General features: G+C 49.9%; 2 protein-coding genes across 4 annotated transcripts in view; one reads left to right on the plus strand and one right to left on the minus strand.

Annotated features, from left to right (window-relative positions):
- The window catches only part of FAM167A (family with sequence similarity 167 member A), a 44683-nt gene extending 33189 nt beyond the window's left edge, over window positions 1-11494 (minus strand). Inside the window, exons 1-2 of one of the 2 annotated variants that reach the window (XM_072719645.1) lie at window positions 11338-11494; window positions 4671-4770 (exon numbers count right to left, since the gene is read on the minus strand). The gene's annotated coding sequence lies outside the window, so the exon portion shown is untranslated. Of the gene's footprint in view, window positions 1-4670; window positions 4771-10735; window positions 10914-11337 lie in introns of those variants that run through there. The other variant, XM_026007818.2, reaches the window with a different exon arrangement.
- BLK (BLK proto-oncogene, Src family tyrosine kinase) overlaps window positions 2385-25663 on the plus strand; it is a 113447-nt gene continuing 90168 nt past the window's right edge. The window contains exons 1-2 of one of the 2 annotated variants that reach the window (XM_072719643.1): window positions 2421-2614; window positions 6899-6961. The gene's annotated coding sequence lies outside the window, so the exon portion shown is untranslated. Of the gene's footprint in view, window positions 2615-6898; window positions 6962-25663 lie in introns of both variants that reach the window. The other variant, XM_072719644.1, reaches the window with a different exon arrangement.

Below are 25663 nucleotides of genomic sequence, written 5' to 3' on the forward strand. Positions count from 1 at the left end.
GTCACCAGGGGAACCGACTCTGTAATTAGAGGGTTGGGACTTACGGCCCCATCCCTGTCCTGGGGGGCAAGAGGGAAGGGGCTGGAGATGGAGTCAGTCACAAATAGCTACTGATTTAATCAATCATGCCTATGTAATGAACCTCCATAAAAACCCTACCCTAAGGAGTTCAGAGAGCTTCTGGGTTGGTGTGCACACGGGAATTCTGGGAGGGTAGCACACCTGGGGAGGGCACGTGAGTTCTGCACCCCTTCCGCACACCTTGCTGTATGTACCTCTTCATTGGCAGGGACATGCAAGCAAATGCTTCCCTGAGTTTTGTGAGCCATTCTAGCAAACTTGTGAATCAGAGGAGGGGTTTGTGGGCAATTCTCGGTTTATAGCCAGTAGGTTGGAGGTACAGGTGGCAATCCGGGATGTGCAGTTGGCGTGTGAGGTGGGGGCAATCTGCCGAATTGAATCCTTCACTTGTAGGATCTGACACTGACTTTAACTAGATGGTGTCAAAATTGAGTTCAATCATAGGACACCCAGTTGGTGCCTGCAGAGAACCAGAGGGTTGTTTAGTGTGGAAGAAATCACACATCTGGTATCAGAAATGTTTGTGTGGGGGTAGAGTGTGAGTCAAATCCTAGCACTCCACTGAGTCGGTCTCAGACAGTTTAATTCACAGGGCTTTGCCTCTCACTCTTTGTTTTCTGGAGCTGCCTTGGTTCTGCCTGTCTTCTCCCTTGGGTCTTTACCTCCTGCCAATTCTGTGAACACCTTACAGTAATACTGTTTTCTGTTGCTTAGACCAAGAGCCCTGATTGAAAGGTAGAGGATGAATAATTCATTTGGGGAGACAAAATACATCATTGAGGGCTAAGCAGTGTCATAAAACAGCATGACAACCAAAAAACTCTCTCCTCTCCACGTTTCCACGTGTCCCTGGGAGGCTGGTGGTGCCACCCCCAGTTGAGAACCACAGGGCCTCCGTTTTGAAAGTGAGGTGGCTGCAGTGTCCACCCTGCAGAGCTATAGTGAGGATGAGAGAGTGAGGGCAAAGGGCTTGGCACACTACCATGTGTTTTATAAACTTAAATTCAGGGCAGCTCAGGCCACAACTCACACCTGACTTTGTTTCTTTCCTTTTCTAAAGCGGCTAATTCTTTTATTTTTTCCCCCCAAGTGGATGAGGGGTCAATAGGTCTGGGATGTGGAGGCGGAACTCTGACCAGGCAGCCTTTTCCAGCTAGGTTTAATCATTAAAACCCTGATGCTTATCTTGAATGGAGAGCCCAAGGCCCCGACTCAGGCCTGACCTCCGGTGGTGGTGACCCACGCAGGCTGGCCGTGAATTTCTAGTGCGTGCTCTGCACACTGGCAGGAGTGCTAATGACCCTGGGCTGAGAGGCCAAGGGACACAGCCCTGCACCCTACTGAGCTGCCCAGAGGAGCCAGGGAGCTTCCAGGAGCTGCCAGAAAGCGTGTTTTCTCTCCTATCAGAGGTTGCCATGGTGACCAAAGCAGGAGGGGACACCCGCTGGTCTGGCCCCTGCATAGCTCATCTTTATTCCAAGTCTTGGCTGAGCCAGTGTGGGGAGGGAGCTCCTGAGGTGGGGGAATGACATCTTGCAGAGACTGGACCCTGGCGGGGGTGAACTGTGCTGGGACATTTTGTGTGTGTGTGTGTGTGTGTGTGTGTGTGTGTGGTAGGTTATATTGTTGCATGAGTGCTCTGGGTGCATGGTGGGGGATGACAGTAAGGGAAGGAGGATGGTACCATGGCTGTGCCTGTCAGTGGAACCTTTCTCAAATGCCCCCCTGATCTATACCTCAGGGGACAGCTCACCTACGGGGCTGCAAGCTGCCCACCCAGAAGACCCCTTCATTTTCCACCTCCTGGAAGTCATCTGTTTGCTGCCTGGATTACTCCTGGCAGCAGGCCACTGTGAGAATCCAGCCATTTCTTCTAAGAGTCTGAGGCCATGCTGTCTGCCCTCAAGTCTTGGCTCCACACAGAGACTGGCTCTGACCATCTTATGGAGACATCCTTCTTCCTTTGAACCCATAGCTGTTATCACTCATCATATAACTATGCTATATGTCGATTTATTTACTTATTTATTGTATGTTTCACCCACTAGAATGTAGGCTCTGTGAGGGCGGTGATGGTCTCCTGTGTCTCTAGCACCCAGGACACAGTAGGTGCTCATTAGCCTTGTTGAACGAACGAATGACTTCTCCGGGACCTCCCTGCTCTCACAAAGACTAAAACTCTGTTTTTGAGCTCAGCTGAGAGGTTGCTCCCACTCAGAAGTCCTCAAGGATACCTCACCTGCCAGGTCATTCTTTGAATTCCCCCGGGCACTGGCTTCTGTTACGCTCACCACCCATTAGGCAGTTGATCTTGAGCTTTGGGAGTGTCTTGCCTCCCTGACCAGATGTCTAGCTCCTCAATAGGAAGAACACTGCTTTCTCTTTTGCGTCCTGAACACAATGTTCTAGAGACCATAGATGTTCAGTACAGTAAGTGCTGAGGATGGTGATGCTGTGAATCAGTGACCACATCCTAGCTGCAGTAGTTCTACCTCCAAACCTGCCCAGCAGAAGACCTCCTGCAAGTTCATAGGTAAGACTTTCAAGGTCAGAATGAGTCTGAATTGGTAGGCGGGATTGTGGGGCTGGCCTCAACTTCATGTTTTATCCTTCCCCCAAAACCTCATGTTTGAATATGACCGAGTCTTTGAGCCTACTTCAAACACCACTTCATTCTAGAGCCTTCCACGTTCTTTTTGAATGGAACCGATCGCTTTTTCCCCTAACTAAAATTTTTTAGCACTTTTCTGCACTGACTAGTCTTAGGTATTGACTATTTCTCTCCTTGGATCACATTAGTTACATTTCTGATGCTCCTGTGAGGTGGACCAATGTCTTCAGCATCCTTTCTGTGGGTCCTCTCCCAGCATCATTTTAGTGTTTAGAAGGGACTGTGAGTCAGAGCTCCTTGCCCACCATTCCCACCCCCAGGGATGCTCATGTGACCCACACTTAGAGGTTCGTTTTAGCCCTTACTCTGGCAAGAGTGACTGGTCTGATGGATGTATGCATGGCCAAGCAGGGCCAGTCTGAATCTTTCCACGGGATTTAAATATAGACATTTGAAGAAACAGGGCTTTTCGCCTGGAGTTTCCAGGGTGCATCATTGTCAGCCTCATGGAGAACTCATTTTCATTGAGAAGGAATAAGCCTTTAGGAAGGGGAACCAAATGAGAGACAGAGACAGAAAGATGATAACATCTTCAGAGCCATTGGACCCAATGGTGTCCAAAGACATAAACTCCCTATTTCTATGCACTAATGAATTCTCTCCTTTGTTTGGGCTAATTTAAGCTGGACTTCTGTTTCCTGCCACCAAAACAGGCCCTAGTCATCTCCCTGCACTCACTGTGGGATCTGTCTAGGCACTATCTAATTCCAATTCTTCCCCATACTTCTTATAGCTACTGGCTTGATATTGCCAGTTCAACTTTAGTGTGTTTTTCAGTATAAATAAAAGAAATATGTAAGTGGCCATTTCCCCTCAAACTGAATGCAGGAATAAAAATACAAATTTCTAGAATCAAGAGGAAGAGGGGAAGAGAACCATTTTCCAGTGGTTCCATGTACCAGGCCTTGAAATGGCCCTGAGATAGGAATATCTCTGCTTGACAGGTCATATACAGGTAAATAGGAAACGACTATCTGAGCCCAAGTTTTCCCAACTCCATCATTTTGACCATGTCCTCAAATGACTTCATATGTAGAAAAGTAACAGGAACATATGCTTTATAGTGTTTCAATGTTTTAAAGCCAGGAGCAAATAATACCATTTAAATAGTCTTATGGCAATACTTCATTTTCCTTTAAAATTAATCTGCACAGTCGAGGAGGTTGAGACCCAAGCACCTAGACTGAAGTCCCTTTCTATTGACGTTGATGAGCAAAACTACTGCAGCACAAGGGTCTCTCTCCCAGTCTAGAGCCCTCCTCTGAGGGCAGGGTCTGGCAGTAAGGGGACCCAAGCCTAAGCAAAGTTCTGCTGTTTAATGACTGTGACAACCTCCCAGACAAATTACATGACTTTTTGGAACGTGAGTGACGTGTCTGGTATGGGAGACAGAGCTCATTTCTTCTGTCCCTGGTGTTTTTGTTGGAGGTAAGTTGGCTCCCAGGCAGGTTCCAGGGGCCGCTAGGATTCCTAGACCTGAGGCTGCCAGCCTGGGAGGATGCGCCGTTGGGTATGAGGCCCAATGTGGGACCCCAGCAGGTACAGAGAGGCTCAGTGGGCTGTGTTCCTCACTCCTCTGGACTTTCCTGCTCTGGCAACCCAGACAGCCTCCCAGCCAGGGTCACAGCACTGCAGCCAGCAGATGGAAATGAGAGAGATCCAGGCCAGGGTGGGAGAGAAAAGAGCTCCTGGCCTGAGAGTCAGCTCCAGGGACCCTGTCTCATCCCAGGTGACTGCAGCAACTCATTTCCCTCTCAGGGCTTCGCTTCTCTCCTGCAAAACATGCAGTTTGGGCGCATAGGCCTCTGCACTTCCTTCCATCTTGACACGTGCAGAGTTGAGACCACAGCAGCTGGTGGGTTATCACCATGTCACCGAGCTGCACCCATGAGGGGTGGGGGCAGGGGAACCCACTTACCCACGCTCTCCCAGGGGTGTCTCCCAGTGAAGCTCCGTCTCTGATGTCCAGCGCTAATGGCTGTACCTCCACTTATCATCCAAAGCTTCTGTTTCCGTACCTGGCGTAACAAGAAAAATCACAATAATTTTGAAATCATCCTGTAAACAAAAGTTCACAATTTTTCGCCCCACACGCTATGGTCTGGGCTGGAGAGAGGCCTTCCGGAGATAAACCACAGACAAACCACAAACCAGAGATGTCTTGAGACTTGCCTGGGGTCACACAGCTTTGTCCGTGGGGTTTGTCTGGGATTGGATTCATCTTCTGACTCCAAACTGGGCTTTTACTGTCTAGAATACCGGGAAACCTTGTCTCATCTCGCTGGCATATTGTGAGGCAAGATTCTATAAAAAACACTTGTTCAGACCTTTGCACATTCAAAGTGCTCAGCCCATGCTGAATAATTGATGGGCTCTGCTCTCGGTCACTCAGAGCAGACGCACAGGCCTCCTGCCACATATAGGGCTGGGAACGTGGAAACCTTTTCTATGGTTTCACCCAGTGAAAGAAGTTTCCCAGAAAATCACCAAGAAAGAGTTGTGCTTCCCTATTGCTGCGGAGAGAGGCCTTGGCTCCTGGGACCTGCAGATCTAATTTACTGCCTCAGTGAAAGGAGAGAAGAAAGCATAGGGCTGCTACAGGGAGGGGGCTGCTGGGCCACCCAGAGTCCACGATGCCACAGTGTCCCCTCCAATGCTGTGAGGCCCTGGGAAAGGACTGCTCTGCTGTGACAGGCAAGGAGAAAGGTGCCTGAAAATCCTCAAGTCCCATACAGGGGACAGGCTGGCAGGCAGGGGGGAAAGGGGGAGGGGGGAGCCAAGGGAAATGCAGGGTCTGAAGCAGGGGCCCTCCTCCAGGGAGAGCCTGTTCAGGCAGGGATGCCCAGGAGGGGCTGAGCCAGCCCATTCACCGTCCCAGCCCACCGCTGCATGTGACCAGAGCACTTTTCTGGCCAAAGGCCATGGCATTGGGGATTAGGGGGTGGAAAGCAGACACAGAGTAGCCTTTAAAGCAATTTGCAGAGATCAAAGTAGAATACAGTTCAGGCGGGTGCTCTGGCTATAAAAGTAGGGAAGGTTTCACAGCTGACTAGAACTCAGGGTACCATTTCACAGATAAGGGCACTGAGGTGTACACGGCCCCCAGGTGGGGTGCAGGCCACCAAAGTATCTCCCGACTAGGATTGGTCTCAGCCCCTACACGAGGCAGAGTTAGGACTACCCAAATCCACAGGATAATTGGCTTCAACTTCAAACAGACAGAGTCAACAAAGTCCAGCTCAAACGGGAATTTGTTTTGATGATGGGCTTTCTGTTTTATTCCGCATCACAAGTTCCAAAGCCTCGTGGTTTTAGCAAGGACTTCCTAAGAAGTTGCATGGTGTGCTCGGTGCTTATGCAAGTCACTTCCCTCTCACAGTCGGTCTGGGCGTGCTGACCTCTCCAGGGACTGAAGGGCCCTTAGAGTCTCCCTGTGTTTGGGCAGGGCCCATCCCCAGGAGCTGGGGATGGAGGCCTGGAGTGGCTCCGGCCTGGATTCTGCTTGCCTAGCAACGTCCAGGCGGCCTGCAGCTAACCCGAGGTGCGGGACTGCACCGCCGCTGGGGTTTGGAGGGAACAGTTGGCTCAGGGAGAACAAGAAGTGGGATGCATGGCCCTGCTCCCTGCTTGTGTCAACTTGAGCTGAGTGTCGCTGGGCCGCTGAGCTGCTTGAGTCCATAGCTCCCAGAGGGCAGAGAAAGAGATGGAGCAGGTTAGGGGTGGGGCAGGGTGGGGTGTTGGGGGGACAGGGTTTCACAGCCCAGTCCCAAGACTTAACTAAATATACCACCTTGGGTAATTGATTTAACCCACTAGGCCTCAAGTCCCTCATCTGTGAAATGGGGGTCATAATGGAATAGATCTCAAAGCTTTGAAAGGATCCAATGAGATAGAGTATCCTGAATTCTTAGTCACGCCCCTACTAGGACTGCCTCCTCCCATCCATGCAAACCATTCAAGTTAGCTCATGTACGTCTGTGTGCTCCAGAATGTTCGGAACATCACTTCTCTGTCAGCTCGGTACTCTGGGCTGCTCAAATTGTCTTTTCTAACCTGCAACCCTGATCAGACTCCACACTGCTTGAGGGCAAGATCATTGTCTCATCGTGATACAATGTCTATTATTGATCTTAAAACCCTTCGTAGGTGGAGTGAGAAGTTCTGTGCAGTCGCGTCAGGCTAGCTGGAACGAGGGTGCATTTAACAAAGGTACGTTCAAATTGGGACTCCCTACTCCTGGCCAGCAGCCTCAAGCAGAGGGTCTGTGTTCCAGAAGGAGCTATGGCAGGTGTTTTGGCTGTCTTTCTCTCTGCTCAACACTGGGCATCTGATAATTAAAAGAGTAAATGTTAGAAATGCATTCTCCTTGGTGAAAACAGAGGTATTCAAGATATGTGGCTTGGCCAAAATTACTTGAGACACTCTTGACCTGAAAAGGTAGGGGGGAAAGATACTAGCGAGCTCTTAGGGGAGGTGTGGTCAGGGCACCTAGAGAGATGGATGGCTGTGACCTCACTGAGTCCCCAGAGCAAGCTGTGTGAATTCTGTTGGACCTGTCTGCAAATACATGGTTGTTCAAAAAATGTATGTACATGTATGGCAGACTTTGGTCTGAGGCTTGCTTTCATCCAAGCTGCAAACGAAGTTCCTCTTTACCTTTGTCAGAGTTTGCAGTAGTTACTGTCCAACAAATGTACAAACGACAAGCCACTGAAGCCTGAGAGTCATGACCAATTGGGCTTATGTCAGTTCATAGTATCTCAGCGTCCCCAGGGCACAGCACATGTCAATGCTCACAGGACTAAGGAGATAGTGTCACTTTTAACTTTAAGGGGCTGAGGGTAAGGGGACAGCCAGGGCCCTAAGAGGCCTCCCAGGCATGGATCCTGATCTAGAACCTTCCTGGGCCTGCATTGCCCTGAGAGTTCCCCAGCTGGCCTCTGGGGCTGAAGTGCCCAGCTCACACTCCAGGGGCTCTATTGGTTTCCTGGAATGAGGAAATGCTGCTTGGCTGTCAATAAACCCCGAAACTATGGCCACAGTGGAGGTCACTGTCTGGGCCCATTTTGTACCTGGAAAACCAGCTCTGAGCTGGGCCTTCCCTTCCAGGTCTCAAGGGACAAGCCCTATGAGGAAGTCTCCTGGGACCCATCACTAGCTCCCATAGTTATATCAGATTCTGTGTGTGTGTGTGTTTGTGTGTGTGTGTGTTTGGGGGTGGGGTGAAGCGGATTTCTGGCCATGCTGGAGAGATTGTCTTGAAGAAATGGAGCTCAGGCTATTCTCCTGGATAAGCTGAACGCTTGCCTCTTCTGGGGCTCTGCAAAGGCTGCTGGGGGTGAGGAAGCCCCTGATGCCAGAATGCTCACTACTCCTCCACTCCTAGAGATGAGAGACCTTCCTTGACACTGCCCTGGGCACTCCCTTTTCTAAGGGCTTTTTCTGGGTGAGCACTGTTCAGAGTCAGAATAGCAGGGGTGGGTAGCATTGAGGAGGAAAGCAGACGATGCGGGGAGTGCCAGCCTCTAACCTCTCCTCTTGCCCTCCTTCTTTCTCCTTTTCTTTGTCTCCCACACTTCAGAGAGAAAGGGGGAGGGCTGTTGGGGGGTGGTGGCTGGGGAGGGAAGCTCTGGGCTTTCCTGCACCAGGGCAACTGTCCTAACCATGGAAAAGCTGACATTTGCAGCCTTCCAAACTCATGTTGGCAACTCGACCCTCTAGAGCCGCCCAAACTCTACAGGCTGATGGCCAAGTTGCTGCTAAACCCCTTTGCCATCTCCAGACTCTTCCTCCCTGCTCCCACCCTCTCTGCAGCCCCTCCCCAGGCCTTTGAGGTCTGCCTCAGGATCACTTCAGAATTTGCCTTTTCCTTCCCTTGTCCTCACCCCAAACCAAATTCCAGGGTACATTTGCCTCTTGAGAGCCATCCTGGCTAATCCTAGGAGATTGCCGATGAGTAAGAACTCCCTCACCCCTCTTCTGTAAACCGGGGAGCAAACTGGTCAGCTTATCATTCATCTTTCAGCTTTGCAAGTAGCTCAACATCCCAGTCAAGCCCAGAACCACTGCCAATTAGAGTACAGCTCCTGGAGGAGTCTAAAGATTCCAGGTGCCTGTGTAGGGCCGTAGGAGCTTTCCATGAGCACAATTTACCTAGAGAAATCCATCCAAGTGTGTGAGAAGCCTAACAAGCAGTTTCTTCCCCCTTGGCCTGGGGCTCTGTGGGTCTCCCTCAGCAAATAGTTAGGCACAGTCTTAATTTACTTCCCCGCCAGAGCCCCTCTTTGGATGGAGGCCAAGCTGGTAGATACGGAAACAGGACTATTAATTTTGTGGAAATCCATGCATGTATTTGGGAGGACAAGACAGGAAAAAATGCGTGAAAAGTTGAGGGACTTCGGGTAGGCACGGAGGAGAAGTGGCTGGAGGAAAACTCCTCTCTCCACTTCAGGCAAGCAGGGTTGAAGCGAGCCAGGCCTGACTGCAAAGCCTTTCAGGCTCCTGATGTAAGAAATGGATTTCCTGGCTCCATGGGGTCCCTCAGGATGGTAAGGGACAGTCCCAGGACCCAGGATGAGCCCTGCCACACAGCTCTCATTTTCTCTGGGTGCAACTGGTTTCCTCCCCCTCTCTGGGCCTCTCCCCTCAGATCTCCTAAAGCAGCCTTCCTTTGAGGGCACTGTCTTTAGAGTCAGGCATGTGAGGCTGACTCTCCCTCCTCTTTCACTAGCCACCTGAGCTGTGCAGAGTTACCGAGTCTCTTGGAGTCCCAGGGGCAAAATGGGGATAGGATATCCCCTCCCAGGGCCATCGTGAGAACAAAATGACCAACGGATGCAAAGTGTTTTCAAGCAGTGCCTGCTCCGTAAATGTACCCTGAAAAGAGCTGTCATCTTTATCCACTCTAAGCACAGCTCACGGCTGCTTTGCCAAACCTCTTAAAAACATGCTAGCAGGAACTAGTGGACATGGTCAGGTCAGAGGCGCCATGGCCACCTCTGCTCTTCCACGACTTTGCCCAGCACTGTCCCCTTTCCATCCCCTGCCTGGTGGGCGGCAGGACCATCTCTGGGGCATCAGAAGGGAAGTTGTTTGGAGCCATGGCTCCCCTGGGCCCGTAGGGGATTCTCCTGTTGATGGGGACCTGAGCTCATCCCACCTGGGATTCACCAGGAATGGCTGGGAGTGGATGGAAATTTAATCTGGGAGTTCATGCCTGTGGGTGGAAGATGAGGTCGTGGCCCACCAACCTAGAGCCAGCCTCCCTTCCAGACCTCCTCAGGAGGAACCACATGCCACAGAGATCGAAAACCAGATACAGACAATAAGAGATTATTTTAAAAGTAGAACATCTAACCTGACTTGGTGGACGGAGACACCTGTGTCCTAGCCAAGGACCATAGACATTCCTGCCTTCTCTTAATGACCCCCCCCCCCCCGGGAGGGGCGGGGCCCAGTCTCAAGGCTGACCTGCTCCTTCCCCTGGGGCCCTCTGATCAAACTGGCCTCAGCCGGGCCCTGGGTCACTTCTGAGTTAGGGATTGCTTCCTTGGGGCAAGAACTTCACGTCACTGAGCCTGAAGTAGGTTGGAGGGGACAGGGCGGGCTTAGACACAACCGGCAGTGTGGGAGCAGACCTGGGGTGACCGAGTGGGGCTCCTCCCTCCCAGACCGTGCCCCCCACATCTCCATCCAGATCTTAGCCGTGGACGGGCGGCAAGGAGGTGGGAGATAGCGTCCAGCAGGCTGTCCCACGCCCCAGGAGACTAGCGAGCCCCCGGCGACGATGGGGGAGGACCCGGCTCTCCCGGGGCGGGTTGGGGGTGTCCATCCTGGGTGCTCCCCAGCTCCGATGCACCAGGCTGCACTGTCTGCAGGTGCCTGCTCCGGGGACCCGCGGCCCCGAGCCCCCTCCCGCAGCCGCCACCAGCCGCAGCCCCTGCCCCAGTCCTGGGAACGTCCCCGCCCGGGTCGCGACCCTACCTTCCCGGGCGCTCCAAGGCCCCTTCCGAGGGGGGTGCACGAGCTCCCCTCCTCCTCCTCCTCCTCCTCCTCCTCCTCCTCCGGACGCGGCTCCCGGCGCCCAGTCTCTGGCCCCGGCTCGGGGCTGAGCCCGCTTCTGCCTCCCTTTCTCTCCGCTCCCGTGAATTCTCAGCACTATTCTTTTTTTTTTTTTTTAAGGGACTTTTTTTTTTTTTTTTTTTGGCGTTGCGTCAGGGCTGTTGCCTGGCGACGGCGGAGCTATTCCGCGGGAGCGGGCCCGGCGCAGTCCGAGCCCCGCCGGCCCCCGGTGCCTCCGGGCCCGGGTCCTAAAGCCCCGCTGGTGGCCCTGCCCGCCCGCCCGCCCGAGCCGCCGCCCAGCGCCGGGAAGCAGAGCACCCGCGTTTGCCAAACCCTACACGAACCAAACCCAAATGCCTTTTTGTTTTAATTAAACCCGCAACCCGGGCAGTCTTCCCCCCAAGCATGTTAACGTGGCTTTGCCACTGTCAGCAGCCTGCCTGCGTGGAGGGGACCGGAGGAGCCCCTTGCAGGCGGCAGGAGCTCAGGCTACCCGCAGCACATCCCATGACTGAGGGCCTCACCTGGGCCACACCGTCGGGGCCTCTGCAGGGCAGGTGTGGGCATCTCCGGCTTGCGGATGAGGAAACTGAGTCTTAGAGAGGCCAAGTGGGAACCAGAGGTTAATTGGAAACAGACGCTCTTCCAGATTGGTCTCCCAGACGAGCTGGGACTGGTCCAGAGGGGCCTGCCCCAGAGCACGTGTTTTCCCCCACAAACCACAGGGTGCCTTTGGGCTGCACTACTATGTGCCGTGGCAACCACTAGCGATAGTTATATTCTAACGTCCAGTCTCTGCTCCACCAGAGCCTAGGCTCCAGGCACCTACAACACATAGGGACCCAGCCAGGGCTGCCCCATCCTGGCCTTTAAGGTGGGTCCTGACTGGAGACCCAGGGCTCCAGTCCAGAGCTTAAGGACTCCTTTCCTCCTGGAACCTCTGACCCCAAGGCTGATTTCTGGAAGTTGGCTTCATTCTTAGGGCAGCTTGGGACATGGCCAAGTTCCTTTCCTAAGACACTTGAGGTTGGCAAGATCCTTCAGAATGACCTAATCTGCCATCCTCACAACACCAGACGGCTGGGGTGTGTGTGTGTGGGGGGGGGGGGGGGTGCAGGGCAGGCCTTGTTTTCCCCATGAACAGATGAGCACACCAAGCTGTGGGGCCCCGAAGTGACCTGCCCCAGGTTCTGGGGGCTAGGCTGGTGGTGGCAACTCAGTCCCCACAGATCCCCATCCCTTTGTGCTGCCCCCTGGTGTCCCATCCTTCCTCCTTTGCTGCAATTCCTCATCTGAGTCCTGTCCCACTCCTTTCCTTTCTGCCTTCACTAGAAGTCGGCTGGGGGACTTTGTCTAAGGAGACATCCTGCTGATGTGAGCACCCCTTCACACTAACAGGTTAATGTTTCTAGCTAGCAAACATACTAAAACAGGGATTTTTGGGGGAAAGTCACATCATTGACCTAACCTTGATTCTAGAAATAGTGATCCAATCCTTCCACTTCTTCCCATCCCCTTTGCCATCACCCTGGCTCAAGTCACTGTCAGCTTGCCCCAGCTATAGCAGCAGCGTCTTACTGACCATGCTGCCCCCACTCTTGACCCTTCCCCTGAGCCAGTTACTCATCCACAGCCAGAGCACACTTTTCCAAATAGAAATCCAATCTTGGCTTCTCCCTGCTTAGAACCTTCCAATAGTTCCTGTTCCTCTCAAGATTAAAACCCAGCATGGCCCATCAGGCCTGCATGGTCTGGCTCTGCTCACCCCTTGGACTCCACCTTGCATTGCAACTCTGCTCTTCTGGGTCCTTCTCCACACCCACTCCTTCTACATGGAGTAGTACTTCTGCCTCCTAAGGGAACCCCAGGTTACACATTCTCATAGCCTTACCTACCTGTCCTTCATGGACCGGTTGTAAGTTTTATCTTTATTTGTGAAGTTATTTGATTAATATCTGTCACCCTCTAAGGCTGTAGGCTCCAAGGGACAGGAACCATGTTTGCAGGCAGGGGGCTTGGTTCAGACTCAGGGACTCTGTATACTCTTGGGCTTGCTGTACCTGGCCACACGGGCCTGTGCTGAATACTTAGCATTTGCCCTACTGCTGTCTAGTGTGTTTTGGCCCTAGCATCTGGAAATTCTAACATTTTCACTCTCCTAACCCCTCATTCAGCATGGGGCTCCTGCTCTGCTTTCCCATGAGTGCACTGTCTTCTGTCTTCACATAGATAGGCAGCCTGTCCAGGGCAGGGATGGGGTCTTACCTGGTGCCTCCTGGGCAGGAGGGTAATCAGTGATGAAGATCAGGAGAGTCAGCGAGGAGGGAGGAGCAGAGAAGGAGGAGAAACTGGGTCTCTGTTGGAACAGTCTCAACCCTAATATCTAACCATATGCAGTGGTCAAACAAGTTATATTTAGAGCTCGAGCATAGAGTAGGATGCAGTCATACAGATATTTTCAAAAACTATTTGATGATGTAGGAAAATGTTACTGATTTCATGCTAAGTAAATAGGGCAGGGATACCACGTGTCTAAGTAAATAAGACATTATGAAAGCTTTAATTCTAATATCTAATGTCCAATTTTTTTATACGTGTAGAAAAAAGATTGGGAGGGTATATGCATGTATTAGCTGTGGTTATCTGTGGATAGTAGAATAATAGGATTTAAAATTTCTTCTATAGATTTGCATTAATTCTCTGTGTTTCCTACAATGAATAGTTTTTGTGATTAGCAACGTTAGGAAATACTGCTACAAACTAAACATGGCCCAGTGTTTGGGGTATGTGACATCTCCTGCTTTCTATGGCCTTTTATGTCTTTTATGTGGGGGTGCTGTGAGGCTAGGCTGGAGCCCAGCGATGAGTGGGGGATCCCCAGGCCCAGAGCAGAGGACCATCTGGGCACTCGCCCACTCCAGTTGGCCATGCGGACCAGGAAACAGCAGGCCAAGCCTTCGGGAACGAGTCAGGACAGCACACTGGTTCTAGGACTGCCTCCTGGCTATCCAAGGTTAACCTCTTGGTTATCCAAATTGGTCCAGTTTAACCTCGTGGTTATCCAAATTGGCCCAGTTATCCAATTTGACTTTCAAGGGGTAAGATGTGATGTTGGATGACATGGCCCGCCCAGGTGTCTGGAGCACTCGAGTGAGCACATATGCTGGCCGACAGTGGCCTCACTGACAGTGCAGCACTTTACAGGTTACAGAGCCACCTCCTTTCCAGCAGTTCGGAGATGAGTGAGACAATGCGTCTCTTGTTCCTACAGAAATCCTGTGAAATGAGGGAGTCCAGAAATATTCTTCCTCTTACCTACAAGGGTGCTGAACTTGGAAAGGTTAGGGGACTTCCGCAAAGTCACATGGTTGATAGTGGCAGGACTCCCAGGACTGTTGGTGCAGAGTCTAAGGCACAGCCTGTGATGGGCCCCTGATCCTACAGTCCCTGTGAGCTACGGGCAAGGCAGCTTCAGTGATCATAATGTGTTCAATCTGTGCATGGCAGGCAGGGATGGCCTCATAAATGAGGTAACTATAGAACAAAGATTTGAAGGAGAGGAGGGAGTTGGTTACGAGGTATCTGGGGGAAGTAACAGGGAACAACTATGACAAAGGTGCCTTGTGAACAAACGTGTTTGACCCAGTCAAGGAAAAGCAAGGAGAGTGCCGTGATGGGGGAGGGTGACAAGAGCTGTGGGAGATGACACCAGGGAGGTGACACAGTGGAGATACTGGGGCACATCCTGTGGACCTGGCAGGCCATTGTAAGGCCTTGCCTTCCTCCCAAGGGAATGCACAGAATGCACAGCTGTGTGGGGTCTCTGCCTTCTCGGCCCATCTAAATTCATCTCACCTTCTCCCACTGGAGAATTTTTATGCTACTCAAGGGCAAACTCCACTGTCTAAGGCTGCTGTGTATCCCTCATGGTGATTAAAATTTGGTCCCCATTCATTGAATGAGACAAGGAAGGAAGACATTTCTCTTTGGCCAGATTGTATGAGACCATGGAGGGGTGACGCCCTCTCCTGCTCCAGGGAGCAATTAGGATTTGCAGTCCTGGGCCAGAGTCCACTAGCTTCCACCATCTGCCCTCAGGAGAGACTTTTCCATCCAGGGGCCTCAGTGTTTCAAGAGGATCCAGGAAGTGTTTGTCATTTGGCATTAATGCTAGCAACAATAATGGCTGTTTTCTGCCCTTATCTCTCAGAAGGGGTTCATTTGGGCTGAAACATGGAAGGGAGCCCGGGGGCCAGTTCCCATCTTGTGGGGAGCTCATTAGGTCAATGAGCATTTGTAGGTGGCTCACTCTGTGTGCCCGGGTACTAGGCATTGGGGTATGGTGCCTGGGAAGATAATTAACAAGAACTGACTTTAGAACTGGACTCAGGGAAGTGATGGATGTCATCCAAGCCCAGATGAGAAGGATGAATGGGAACTGGTTAGGAGAAGTTTTGGGGAGGCCTGGCAGTGGCAGTGGAGGGTGGCAAGAGAGGGAAGGGCAGAAATGCACTTGAGCAGATGGCAAGAGGCCACAATGGACCCAGAGAAGGCCTTTGGAGATGATTCTGAAGGAATGGGTTAAGAAGGGAGCAGGTTGTGGCTTTTGTATCTCAGAGAGGCTGGACCAGTGTGGGGACAAGACAGGAAGCAAGGTGACCAATAAAGAGATCATTTGCATTTCACTGAGGGTGGGAGGCGCTGAAATCTATACCCATGACAGGGAGGGGCTCACTGCTTTTCCTGGGTGAGGATGGGTGTTGGGGAAGTAGCATGGTGAAGGGGAACAGCCGGTATTTGGAGGCAGGCAGACCCACGTTCAAGTCCTGGCCTGTAAAAAGTCACTCGAATTTTCTAAGCTGCAGTTACTTCATCTATAAAACATAAATAATTTTAATAGTACTGTCCTCCTAATGGGCAAGAGGGCCTGCCTTGTATCCCACACTATAGAGAACCCTGCTCTGGGTCTCTCAGGAAGGGTGGCCATGGGGTCAGGGGACATGCCCACTCAAGGTCCACTCCTTCCCTCCTACTCTAAGCTGTAAATATCCAGGACTCAGGAACTTCCAGCCCAAATTTGGGCCTTGTGCAGGCCTCTTTTCTGATCTATGGAATGTGGGAGAGGGCTGGGGTGTCCCCCTGCTTAAGCACAGGGTCCTCATATAGGAAAAGAAAGAGGGAGGGCCTTGGCTGGAGCTGAGGCCTTCCTCTGCCCATCCTTCCTTGTTCCAGGAATCCAGTGGTACGGAATTAGAACCTGCCTTTGAGGTTGTTACAAAGATATATTTGTCAAGGCAAGAGGAAAGAGCAAATATTGTCCAACAGTTTGTTAGCCTGGTTTATAACTCTCAAATATTTAGACACATGGCATGTGGGCCTCCATTTGTACGTTTGCCTTGGACCTCTCCAGTGTTAGTGGTAGGCCTGATTACAGGCCTGCCTTGCCGCCTTGTTTAAGACGCAAAGCACACTGCATGCTGCCGGCAAACAGGAGCTACTGCTCTCTGGCTCACTCACTCCCCCATCATGGAATTGCAGTATCTCCTGTCAAGTTTATCCTTTTATCTTGTGGTCACTCATAAGAATCATGATCTAGAAGATTCTGCAGAGATTATTTCCAGCACCAGCACCAGCACATCCTACTGGGAACGAGGACTCCCTGGACATGGGCAGGCAGTATTTGAAGGAAACCAGAAACGATTCCACTAATGATGTCAGTGAAGTAGCCCTGATGGGCAGGGGAGAGCCTTCTAGATTCTTCTAAGCATTATCTCACCCAAGTAGCCTGTTTCCTTCGAAAGATACAAAGGAACCAGGAGATCCAGGCTCTAGTCCTGGCTCTGTTGTCAAATCATTTCCTACCCACCACCCACCTGATCGATGAGGTTGAAAAGAAGTATATTGTAGTGCACAGTTCAGGCTTTGGGGGCCTTGGGTCTCGTCCTTGGTCTGTCATTGGCCCTTAGGCTGCTTGGGGGCAAATATTTAGCCCTTCTGAGCTCCAGTTTCTCATCTACACATTGGGGGTAAGTATCTTCCACGGTGGGTTATTGCGAAGATTAGAATTAATGCCTATAAAACGCCTGACATAATGTTTGGCATAAAGCAGGCACCCAAGAAATGATGCCTCTTCTGTCGTCTGTGTGCCAACTGATGCTTCGATTGTGTACCATCTGAAGTGAGGCGTGCCTGTTGCTCTTTCTAGTCTAATGCACAGCATGAGCAAATGTTAAACAATCAGGCTGGCAGTACTCCCGAATATCTTAGCTGCCTCGTTTGTCTTCTTAGAACATGAGGTAGCTCTGTTTGGAATCTGACACCAGGAAAACAGGATGAAGCATGGGGCAGACAAACATGCCCTGCAGTTGGGCCACAGTTTTCAGGCACGGATTCAGAGCACTCTTTGGTAGGGAATGTAGCAAGCCGCCTCAGCGTGGTCGGCTGCCATTCTGCTGATTAACATCTCATGACACGGACCATTCCTGGTGCACAGAGAGAACCAGGCAGGAGACAGAGAGAGAATAGATGCAGGCACACGGAGCTGGGCTTCCTTGATGTTCTCAAGGGTGGGAGAGACCAAGGCACAATTGACAGAATGATGGACACAGAGAAATCACTTCTGCAGGATCCCCTGATAAATCACTTCCAGGTTAATGTTTCATGATTGGTTCAAAATGTTCAGCAAACAGAATCAGCTCTCCTTGAAGATGGTTGTTTGTGATGATATGAGTTTCTAAGAAGGAAGAAGAGAGTACGAGAGAGAGACATAGGGAGGGAGGGAAGGGGAGAGAAGGAGAAAGAGAAAGAGAAGAAAAAAGGAAGAAAAGAAGAGGAAGATGTTCAGAGTAGTGCTATGATCTACGTGTATCCCCCTCCCCCCCAAATTCATATATTGAAACGTGACCCACAATGTGATGGTATTAGGAGGTGGGGGCCTTGGGAGTAATCAGGTCATGAGATGGAATCTTCATGAAAGGGATGAGTGCCCTTATAAAGAGAACCCAGAGAGCCCCCTCTGCCCATCTGCCATGTGAGGGCGCAGTGAGAGGACGGACGGCCAGCTATGAACCAGGAGGTGGGCTCTCACCAGACACCCCATCTCCTGCTGCCTTGATCTTAGACTCCCAGTCTCCAGGACTGGGAGAAATAAATTTTCATTGTTTATAAGCCACCCAGTCTGTGGTGTTTTGTGATAGCAGCCCAAAAAACGAAGACAGTAGGATACATTCTCCCTCAGCGGCCTGGTCTCCTGGAGTCAGGAGCTTCTGTAAGTGAACATGACACAGCCAGAATGAACCCATAACCCAACTCTTCCTCCTGATTCTCCCCCCTGCTCCTCTGATGAAGATCTTGGTCCATGTAGGCCCTGGTGGTCTAACTGTTGTAGGAAGGGCAGGGTCAGCCTGGGGCTAAGAGCTGTGCAGTTAAGCCATGCCTTCTCTCTGTAGGACCCACTCTGTTCTCCCTGAACCTGACCTCCATTTCAAAAGCCAACTCCCCACATGGGCATTTCTGCATCCTTGCAAGTCAGGGCTCATGGCACAGAAGAGGTTGGGTTCTCAGAATTTTTCTAATGGGGGTAAATGGCCTGTTGTCAGTAGGGAGAGAAGAGCAGCTTAGAGTGACTATATAAAATCCTCTCAAGCCCCCTCCTTTGCCCCTCCCTCCCCCACTGTCCTTCCTTACCCTGAGGTCCAGCTGTGCAAAAGACTCAGGCCTGTGCAATCTCATAGGCTAAAAGAAATCAGATGGAGCCCAAAAGGAAGTAGTCAGAGGCCAAGTTTAAAATAAGACTCAAACTTTATTTTTTTTTTAAGATTTTATTTATTTATTCATGAGAATACACAGAGAGGAGAGAGAGAGAGGCAGAGACACAGGCAGAGGAAGAAGCAGGCTCCATGTAGGGAGCCCGAGGTGGGACTCGATCCCGGGTCCAGGATCACGCCCTGGGCTGCAGGCGGTGCTAAACCGCTGAGCCACCGGGGCTGCCCCAAGACTCAAACTTTAAACATTATAGTCCTTCTGAGCTATGTCTTTACAAAAGGCTTCTTGCCATCAGAAGAACCATTAGATTTTTTTAAAACCCACTCACATACACACATGCAGACACAAATAAATCCCATATCTCAAAATATGAGGTCCCAGGCTATTTATACTTGTGTGATCTACTTTAAGTGTTAGAAGCGAGTAGAGATGTTCAGTAAATGTTTAATAAATCTAGTCAGATGTCCCTATTTCAGATCCTAGAAGACATAGATTGTCCAATCTCTCCCTAAATATATTAATTCTGTTTATCTCTTCCCTTCCCCCAATATCCACTCCTCTAGCTTGAGACATTCACCCTGAGGTCACGAGTCTCTTGTCCCTCTCTCCTATAGATCCTAAGCCCTGTGAGGTGAAGGATGGTGTCTAACTTCTGTCCCCAGTGTCTGGGACAGGGCTGGAACTTGGTAGGCACCTAATCAGTGACAAACGAATGAGTGAATGAGCGTGAGTTCTTATAAAACCTTATGCCTAGCCTCCTCTGCTAAAGAAGAAATGGGCGGGAAATGAGCTAAGTCAGGGATGCCAGGAATGTTCCAGATGGGCAGCTGGCAGTGGGATGGGTGGTTTGAAGGCTAGGCCGTTTTTCCACTGGCACCTAAGAATGAGCTTGTTGGGATCTATGAGGGAAGTAGATTACCTTATTTCCTTTCCCAGGAAGTCAGCAAGAGGCAAACTTTGCCACGTCCTGTCTGCAGATGGAGAAGCTGAGGCTAAAGAGAGGACATTTCCCAAAATGAAGGGAAGTGGGCTCTTCAGCAGTCCTGCAGCTAGTCCCGGACTTCCTTCTCCTCCAGCCCTGAGCTCAGGAGGAAGGCACCTGGCAATGTTTTCCATTCAGGAGTCACACCTGGGAAAGTTCCACGGCTTGCCCCACCTTCCCCCAAGCCCCAGGCAGCTGAGGTATGTCATGCACCTGGGTATCAGAATATTCTTGAGCCAAGCAGGGCAGAGCAAGGGAAAGAGGCCCCAGTGGGTTTCCCACCTTGAATCTACTCCTGTGATGGTTGTCCCTCCTGATGGCTGGAGCCAGGGAGTGGAAATTCAGGCCCCCTCAGGCTTCAGGCCCTGTGGAGGCCAGAAACTCTCCTATGTGTTTGGGAGACTGTTTTGGGCTGGAGTGTGGGAGCCTGGGCTGAGGCAAGACCAGAGTCACTGGGAGAGAGACTGGGTTGGAGGGTGTAGTGAGGGCAAAACAGGGTGACCCACTTCTTGAGAGGCCCGGGGGGAAGAAGAAGTGAGGCCTACGGGTTAAGGCAGCCTGGGTCTTCTCACTGCTGACTCTGGGTCTGGCCTGGCCAGACCCTGACCTGCTGGGGTCACCACTGAGACCCCTGTTCCCAGGGGTAGTCCAGGGACAGAGGATTTGTGCACTTGGTTTTTAGTTTGGTCCCATTTCTTCGCAGAAGTGGGAAATGTTTTGTGTTTTTTTTGAGATTTTTATTTATTCATGAAAGACATAGAGAGAAAGAGGCAGAGACACAGGCAGAGGGAGAAGCAGGCTCCCTGTGGGAAGCCCAATGTGGGACTTGATCCCAGGACCCTGAGATTACACCCTGAACCGAAGGGAGACACTCAACCACTGAGCCACCCAGGTGCCCCAGAAGGTGGGAAATTTTAGAAATAAGGAAATCAAAAGGTTCTAAAGGCAAAGAACAGTCATACATATTTCTACCATTCATAATTATTATTAATATTTCAGCATATTTGCTTCTACATTTTTCCATAGTACATATTATCTTAACAAGTATACTACCTGTAAGTAGATTGATTCTTTCCAAGGCTAAGCCCTTTGTGACCAGCCTCTACCACTTTGCCCCTCCCCAGGACTACTTCTCTCTCCTGCTCCTCCCAGAAATAAGCACTACCATGAGTTTGGGGTACATTTTCCTTATTCATGATTTTACTTTCACACATGTATGTATACAAAGCACACACACACAACTTCATTCTGTTTTTTCTCCCCCCAGTGGCATAATCCTATATGTCTTGCTCTGCAATTTGCCTTTTGCCTCACCAGTAGGGTTTGGTGGTAATACACATGGGTCTGAGCCACTTGGATCCACTCCTTTCCTGATGGATATTTCCAGTGTTCCCCATCACAAGAGTGCACTATCATCCTCATCTACCTGTGCTTTTCCAACGTTGGTTCCTGGGGTGACATTTCGTTTTTGCTAGATACTGACGCATTCCCCTCCATATAGAGATGTAACAATTTACATCCCAATGGGTAATACCCATTTACCCATTAACCAAGCCGACTCCTGGTACTGTCTGACCTTTTTGTGTGTGATGTGGGATAATGGTATCTTGCTGTTCTTTTTTGTTTCTCAAGTTACCACTGAGGTTGAGTATATTTTTTTCCCTACCTGGATGTCCAAATACTCCAACATCATTTATTGAATCATTTATCCTTTTCCCATTGGTTTAAAATGCCAACAGGGGGGCGCCTGGGTGCTCAGTTAGTTAAACATCTGCCTTTGGCTCAGGTCATGATCTCAGGGTCCTGGGATCGAGCCCCATGTCAGGCTCTCTGCTCAGCAGGGAGCCTGCTTCTCCTTCTCCCTGTCCTGTGCCCCCTGCTTGTGCTCTCTTTCTCTCAAATAAATAAATATATAAAATCTTAAAGAAAAATGAAATAAAATGCCAACTTTTTAATATATTTTATGTTCATATACACACACATCATTCTAGTTAGTTCTACTTACCAAGTTGTCTATTCCCGAATCAATCAATGTCACCCCGTTTTTATTATTATAGCTTTATTATATACCAGTAACTATCTCAGTCATTCCAGGCTGCTATAACAGAATACCACAAATTGGATGGTTTAACAACAAACATTTATCTCTCATGGTTCTAGAAGCTGGGAAGTCCAAGGACAAAGTGCTATAGATCTGCCATCTGTTGAGAGCTCTCTTCTTGGTTTGCAGATGACCACCTTCTCGTGGTGTCCTTACACGATGGAGAGAGAAACAATCTCTCTCATGTTTCTTATCATAAGGGCACTAATCCCATTCATGAGGGCTCCACTCTCATGACTAAGCCCTTCCCAAAGTCTGCATCTCCTAATGCTGTCACACTGGGGCTTACAATTTCCATGTATGAATTTGTGGTGGTGGGGGGTGGGCATAAATGGTCCTCAACAGTGCCAATATGAGTTTGCTAATCCTAATAGAAATTCTGTGAGGGTACTTGTTTTTCTCTTTTTGTAGATGAGGAATCGGAGCCTAGAGAGGTAACATGATTTGTCCCTGGTCTATCTCACTCAGGACCCAAGGCTGAAACAGGTTTCAAATGGGGTTCTGTTGATTCCTCTGCCTGTTTTGTTTTCCTCAGGTCTTGCCAACTTTTGGTGTGACATGAGCTGACTATGGTGCCCTACAGAACACAGCCTCATCCCTGAGCTTTTGTGAGGAGTACTGAGGAGTTATGCCCTACATTATATAGTGTTCCCCACCCCCCTACCCCCAAGAGGACCCACCAGACAACTCTGGAGCATTGGATGGACTTTTTTTGTGTGACCTCAGCCTCAGAAGAACTGAGCTTTTTTGAGCAGCTGGTTTGGTTTTCTCTTTCAGACATTCTGATTCTTGAGCTGTGCTCTTCACTCTGGGTTCTAGAAAACTCAGAGCCAAGTGTCTGGCCCTCCTTAGCAAGTGGAGAGGACTTCATAGCAGGCTTTGGGTCTACTGTCCTCATTCCTGGTTCCGTCTTCCTTTTCTACTCATTCTGTCCTTTGACTCATTCTTCCTCTGCTTTTAAAATGTTTTATTTTAGTGTATTGTTGATAATGTATCTTTTTGGTTAGATTGCAGTCCTTTCTGGAACAAAGTAGTAAGATGACCTATAAATGAAAAGTTAAAGTATTTCAGATAGTGGTGGGAGCTATTTGGGGCGTGATCTCAGTAAGTTAGAAGTTTCCAAGGTTGTGTGGGGGCCTCTTCCACCTCAATGGGGAGAATTCTCCAGATTTCAACCCCTGCAGCCACTGAGTCTCTTCAGCCTCAGCCCCAGAACTGGCCTGAGGCTTGGTCTGTGTTTTACTGAGTTGCCTGTTTCAGTCTCAGCTTCTACTACTGCCCTGTGAGAGGCCAGGACCCTTTTGGGCACTCATCCTTGAAACAGCTTCCACTGACTCAGCCATGACTCACCAGCAGTGGGCCCCCAGCAGGCCTGGGGGCCCCTGGGAGGGTTGTCTGGGGAGGGCCTAGAGTTGCCAAGCTGCAGACATTGCTGACCTCTCTTCAAACTACTGAGAAAGTCTGATTTGTGGTATCTCAGCCTTCAGGGTTTGAAACTCCTGGAACATCTGCTCTCAACCCAAACCAGTCATTAGTGGGATTGTGGAATGGATGTCTGGGAAGAGTTTTCTAAACAGCCAAGTGTTGGAGAGAAAAGAGGACTGGACTGTGGGTCAGGAAACTTGAAATCCAGTCCCGGTGTTATGTCTTGCCAGCTTGCAGCCTTGAGCAGATCTCTTTTCTTCTCTTAACCTTATAAAATGGGGATCCTTCAATTATTCAATAACCATGACCAAGCACCTTCAATGTACTAAGGACTGCTCAAGGGGCTATGGCTACAGTGATGGATGAGAAAGTAAGGCCCCTTCTTGTGGGGCTTACCTATACTCTAGTGAATGAAGACAAGCAGTAGAAACCAAATAAACCAATGAACAAGGTAACTTGAACTGTTGATAAGTACCATCAAGAAAATAAAATGGTGACTCAAAGGGAAATCCTGGGGAGAATGGAGTTGAAAAAGTGCTAGAGAAGGCCACTGATGCCTTGTACTGGAGTGACAGCCATGGAAGTGGAAATGAATGGGCAGATTTTAGATCACTTTGGAGATAGTGCCCATAGGATTTGCTGATTGGGAACCAGAGGGTGACTAGTAGACATTTTAGATTGAGTAGCAGAGTCAGTGATGATATTGATTCATTGAATGAGAGAAGTAGGTCTGGGAGGCAAAATCGAGAGATTGGTCATGGACATGTTAAGTCTGAGATTCTAAGTTGACACTCAAGTGGGGATAAGATGAAGGCAGTTGGGCACCCTATTTCAGAGTGTGATATAGAGCTGTAGAGCAGATTCAAAGGGCTCGCACATGGTGAAGGGCTAGCAGAATTGTTTGTGCCAGTTTCTAGGGTTCTTTTTACATAGCCCACCCATTCCATCACCTTTCAAATATCCTCTCACTGGCCCCATCTCCCACTGCCTTAAGCATCCCAGTGCTGGCCCCAAACTTCCTCTGTTGGTGGCTCTGGGGCTGTACTCATTTCTTAGCACAAAATCCATACCAGTTACATCCTGGGCCCAGGATGGGCTCAGTTAACTGACAAGTAGGAAAGTAGTCACAGACTACCTTTTGCAGAGGTATCAGTGATAGTGGGCATCTTTTTTCTCTGGTAGGGTATTTTCCCCCTCTCTTTCTGGGCAGGGGGTAGGGGGTAGGGAGAAAGTTCATGTAGGGGCAAAGGAACAATGCCCCAATCCAAAGGCATCATTGGTGAAGTTGTTGGCATATTTTAGTTTGGGGTCTGGCTTTGAGCAGTTCAGTACCCTCTGAGGCCTTAGCATCTCCATGTAAGGAGCTTTCTGGTGCAGAGGAAACCCCCTTTCCCAGAGGGAACTTTAGAAGACAAAAAAGATGCCAGCTCCTGGTAAAGGGGTACACCAAAGACTCCATTTGGCAGCTTTCATTCTTGCATCAGGCATTCTTGCATCTTATAGGTTTGGGTACAGCTTAGAGATACAGCTAAGGTCAGTAAACTCTGGGATAAAGAAACATCTAAGCAATTCTAGCAATTCTACAGATAATAAGCTCCATTGTCTCTAGGTTGTACCAAAGTGATGAGCATCTGATCCTGCCCAATATGAGATCCCTTTCCCTGTCAGTTCTTTTTAAACCCCACAATCAGTCTGTTCAGTAGATATTGACATCTTCATTTGCAATCAAGGAGCAGGATGGCTGATTAGGCTGATTAGGGGCTGTTGGCCAAGTTGAGATCTTTACCTCATCCTCAATACAAGGCCTGGGATCTTTGCAAGAGGGCAGGTGAGTTCTGACCTGCTCAAGGGTCCAGCAGAGAATAGCTTATGCTCAGTGACCGAGATGGGACTCAGGGGCCAGCCCCATCTCCCTGTTGCCAGAGGAGGCCAGTGGAGAGTAGAGGATGCCAATATTATCTCACGGAGGGTGGTTTTCAAATACAGTGTGTCTGCTGCCTCTTCCTTTGGGCACTATCAGCTGAATGACCATGTTTCTTTGTTCTCTGCCTGCTGAGGAAAATACCCACCCACTGTCTCTAGCTTAGTGTCCTAAGCAGACAGCACAGGTACTAGAGTCAGACTCTCTGGGTATCTATTCAGCTCAGTCTTTTGCTAATCTTGTGACTTTGGGTAAGTCATGTAACGTCTCAGGGAATAGTGAAAGAAACCACCCTATAGAGTTATTTGAGAACTAAAAGAGATAATACCCATGAAGGGCTTAAAACAGGAGGTAGACATAATAAGATAAAATCAAAGTTAGTTGTCATTACTGTTATCACTACCGCAATCAAAGGGCTCTTGTTGGCCATGCTGGGGTCTAAGACCAATCCCTATTGTCAGAGAGGTAGGGTATTATGGCTGTGACCAGGGAGCATGTCTCCTACCAGAAGTGGAGGGATGGGAAATTTTGAGAGGCAGATAGAAAAGGCGAATAGAACAAAACAAAAACCAAAGCAAAATGAAAAACAACTTCTACAATCTTCCACAGATTGCTCCATACTGTTTTGTCTACTGTTTCAGAGAACAGTAGGCAACT

The sequence above is a fragment of the Vulpes vulpes genome, chromosome 9 (assembly GCF_048418805.1).
Source record: "Vulpes vulpes isolate BD-2025 chromosome 9, VulVul3, whole genome shotgun sequence".
Classification (NCBI taxonomy): domain Eukaryota; kingdom Metazoa; phylum Chordata; class Mammalia; order Carnivora; family Canidae; genus Vulpes; species Vulpes vulpes.